This window comes from Glycine soja, chromosome 1, assembly GCF_004193775.1.
Source record: "Glycine soja cultivar W05 chromosome 1, ASM419377v2, whole genome shotgun sequence".
NCBI classification, from domain to species: domain Eukaryota; kingdom Viridiplantae; phylum Streptophyta; class Magnoliopsida; order Fabales; family Fabaceae; genus Glycine; species Glycine soja.
In genome coordinates, this window is record NC_041002.1 from 29,793,194 (window position 1) to 29,797,976 (window position 4,783).

A 4,783-nucleotide genomic window follows, 5' to 3' on the forward strand; every position below is an offset into this window, starting at 1 on the left:
AACTCTGTCTCTAGAACATTTCCATTGGATTTAATGATGAAATCTGTGCATTTTCAGGTGAAAAAGAGGCTAAGTTTTGAATTGCAAAAAGTAGCAGTTGGGCTAAGCTCAAAATTTTCAAAGGCACTGGTGCACAACATATTCCATAGTGCCTATTTTGGGAAAAAAGCCCTAGAAGCAGCAAAGAGGAACAACTTGTGCATTGAATCCTAGGTTTTGTCATTTGAGAGAGATTATTAAGTCGAGAGTGAGTGTGAGATGTTGAGAAGAGGAGGAGGAATCCTTCTTCTTGTGTAAGAAACTATCATTCTCTGCTTTTAATCTCATTTATTGTTAGGGTTTCTTTGTAATGGCTGGCTAAACACCCTAGTTGGGGATTTCTAATGAACAGCTGATGTAAATACGTAATATCTAATTGATTGTGTTCTTTGTGATCAATGCTTAATGTTTGTATGCTTTTGGTTTGATCACCCAATTGTGTGCATAGTTAGGTGACTTTAGCATTGGGAAATGTACTGCTGCCTTAGAACTTGATTGAAGCAGGATCAAAACATAGTCTTAAATGAGGGATCTGCGGATTAAGTTTTGGTTTTAATTATGTTGTTACAATAATGTTGTTTAGTTTAGGCCTAGTCTTAAATGAGGGATCTGCGGATGAAGCTTAGGCTAAATTAGGCTAAACTTTCGTAAGCTACTTGAACTGAGTCTAGTCTTAAATGAGGGATCTACGGACGAAACTCAGTTTAAGTTAGTCTAAACCTAAGAGGGCTGTCTAAATCGGGCCTAGTCCAACAAGAGGGATCTGAGGAAGAAGCTTGGATTAATTCGGCCTAACGAGGGATCGAGGGTTTAGTAATTTAGGCTACAACATAGAACACAAGAGCACGATTGATTAGAGAAATATATTTCTATGCATCAGCTTGTTTGTAAGAAAGACCTAACATTTCTACCTACTGCTGTCATTTTATTTACCTTGCATTTTATAGTTTTTAGCATAAAAGTTATGTTTAAATTCTGTTTGAAATTATCACTCACCCATTCTCTCAACAGTGCTTCGATTCTGAACTTAATTCAGGCTAACATTAGTTCCCTTTGTTTGATACTCAGATTCATCCGTTTTAAATTTTAAATACTTAACGATTCGGTGCACTTTCCGGTAAACCCCCATTGAAATTTCCTTGAGACATAAATGAACAAAAAGTAACTGCATTGGGGAGTCAACAAAAAGCCTACTCCAGAACAAAATGTTTGCTTACAGGTAATGGAAGTGGGTAAGGAGGTGCTAGAAGTACGAACCAAAACGTGATCACCCATTGAGGTACAAGCGTCAAGCTAGTGACGTTAAAGAAGCGCTTTTTGGGAGGCAACCCAGTTCTAATTTCTACTTTTCTTTTCTTTTATTTAGGGCATAATGTGGAACTTGCTTCATAATCATTATATTGGGGTATATCAGCTTATTTTGAAGGATAGATATAAGGGTTTCAATTTCTTGAGGAAGGTACTGAAAAATAACTTAGAAAATTTTTTCTGAAAAAACAGTCCTTTTGCTAAGCGCAAGCTTCGTGCTAAGCACATCTTTGGTCATGCGCTAAGCCGAGAGTCTCTAGCGCTTAGCTCTCCACCCTTGCATCTTAGGCTGATTTGGTCCTCTAAGCTGGCCAAGGCTGAGCTAAGCCCATTTCAATTCGATCTGAATTGGGCTAAGCGATGGCCTGCTCGCTAAGTGTATCGTATTCTTTGGCTAAGCGCGACACGTTGCCGCTAAGCTCATTTCCTTGCGGCCAGAACTAGGGTTCATTGCCGCTAAGCGACCAGCTTTGAGAAACCAAACGTCTCTCTGGCTCGCTTAGCACTACGGTTCGCTAAGCGAGAAGGTCGAAAATTGCTTAAGTGAGTGTAACATTAGTTACACTCACATTTGCCCAAAATTCTCAGAGCATTCCTTGCATTTTCTCTCTTGCCCAAATCTGTGCAACCTACATTCTTGCTTTCTTTTTGCATCTTTTATGCATCTTCAGCACACAACAATCCAAGTAAGTTCCACATTCCATTTCTTTCTCTTTGATTTTGTTGAACCTTGGGCTAGAAAACCATAGATTTACCTTTTAATTTTTAGGGTTTTAATGATATTAGATTAGTGAAAGATTAGGATTTTGTGAATGATTATGTTGTGTAGATAGTTTTGATTGGTTTGCATGTTTGATATGCCTTTTAGAGGCTCAAAAATGGAAGAAAATGAACTGTGTTTTTTGCATTTTTTTTCTGGAAAATACAATGAACTCGCTTAGCGAGCATGTTGAGCTAAGCGAGTTCATCAATATTCATTGAATATATGCGTTTCTAGATGAACTCGCTAAGCGCACCTACCGTGCTAAGTGAGTTCATCTTGTGAGGATGAACACTCATCCTCCTGTTGAGATACTTGTGGCTAAGCGAGGCTGAATCGCTAAGCCCAAGTAACTTAGTCAAATTTTTTGTTGAAAGTCGTGCGCTAAGCCGAGCCTATCTGGGCAAGAGAGAAAATGCATGGCGGATGACTTTCAATTTTTTGTTGGAGAAGCTGCTGATATTTCTGATTCCTTATCTGGAGAAGCTGTTGCTCTCTCTGATTCCCCTGTTTTTCCATCTGATAGATGAGGAGGAGGCTCAGACTTAGGATGCCTAGGACCTGTCTCAAGGATTTTTAAATTCATGATGATTTTGCTTTTTGGATAATAATTATAACTATATTGGTTTCAGTACATTGTTTTGAATAATTTTGGTTTCCGTTTATAATTATATACTTTTTCTTCTGTGAATAGTTGGTATGCATGTTTTGAAGCATATGGAACAGTTTAACTTGACTTGGATGATTATGCAGTGAAACATTTTTATCTTTTTGTGAAAATTAGTGTTATGAATTGATTTTGGATTGAATGCATGATTGTGATGGAGTTTTTGTTTCTTTTCATAAGTTTGAACAAGTATGTATGTTAGTCAAAGAAAGAACAACAATGTAAACTTGCAATTAGAATCATTAGTCAATAGACAGGTTGATTGAGAAAGAAAAGCTTGAACCATAACCAGTGAGAGTGTGATCTTAAACTATGAGTTAATGACTAGCTTTGAGTAATAGTCTTTGCATCAATCTCTGAAATTTAGAATGAAATGTATGAATGAGGACATGATGAAGGCCATGATTTTATATACAAGACAATTGACCAAAAAGCTTACCTTGAATTATAATTCTATCCTTTGCACCCTTTGTGAGCTGAATTACATTTTCAAAATTGAACCCTGAACTTGAATGAATATCTCCAGATACCTTATTTAGATTCTAGGAGAGTAGATAGTTCAAGGCAAATTACCCCAAATTCAGGGGAGTTGATTGGGATGTAAAGTAAAAGGTAAAGCATCAGCACACACAACAAATAAGTTGTGTGTTTTTTTAAAAAAAAATAAGAGCAATCAAAGAAAATATGTGTTGTTGTAATAAGGTCAAAGACAAATTAAAGTGAAAGGCTAGTAAATAAGATAATTGTATTGGAAGAAATATTTGGATAATTCTAGGATTTGAGCTCTCATAGAATCTAAGCCTTTGAATCCTAGAAAAACCAATTATTTTTGTAGTCAAGCCTCAAACCAATTATTTTTGTAGTCAAGCCTCACTACAAGCCTGTAAAAGTCCTTCTGATTCTATTTATGCATTTCTGACTTTATGACTTGAGATGAAATTAAAAGATTGGACCTCTTGCTAGTTGTTATTGATGAATAGCTTAAAAACTTGTGCTTGAGTGAAACAGAAGTCGTGAGACTGTGGTTTAAGCTGCTTTCCTTGATATCTGTCTTATGCCTAACTTCATCTAATTGTACAGGTTACATTTTATTCTTCTCTTTGAATAACTGCATGCTTTGTGAAAGACAAGTGATGAGGGCATTTTGCTTCATTCTTTTTATCATGCAATCAATAACTTTTGTTGCATACACCTTTGTACATAGCCACTGCATGTTTTTGTCACTTGGGGACCAGTGAGTTGTTCTTTATTTGCTTGAGGACAAGCAAAACTATAAAATTAGGGGAGTTGTTAGTCGATGAATACGACTAACTTTTGTGTATAAAACCTGTGTAAATTGTATCAAACTCCTCCAATTTATGGTTATTTTGTAGTGTTGTAATTACTTTTTGTTAAAGATAGGTAATAAATACTTAGTACTCCTATTTTGTGTGTTTAATAATCATTTCCTCTCAATTTCAGGTTAATTAGGCAAGTTTGTGAAGTGCTGATTTTCATCCACTCGCTAAGCCAATCTTCTGGCTTAGTGAGCCATCCGCTGAGCGCAACACTCCTTTGGCTGAGCGCGAGGAAGAATCTGGAAGAAGGATGAGTTTTGCATGTTCGTTGAGTGAGGGCTAATCCCGCTAAGTGCACCACTTGAGTCCATCTGCTAAGCGAAAAGACGAGCGCTAAGAGAAGAAGAAATCTCTCTTGAAAGAGATAGATTGTACAATGAAGCACTCAAATAATTCCTTATTGAATTGCAAGTGCTTTGGCCAAGGAATGTTTTAGAGGATAAGACAAGTTAGCTTTTGAGAGGATAAGACTTTTTGTTCAGAAAAACTCTAAGCAAATTCGTGTTCCAAGTCACATATAAATAGACCTTTGATGGCCATTCAAAAACCATTTGAACAGATGTGACTCTTGGAAATTATTTTCTGAAAATATCCTCTGGTAATCGATTACAAGACTTGTGTAATCGATTACAGACTTTAAAATTTGAATTAAAACGTTCAATAACTACTGGT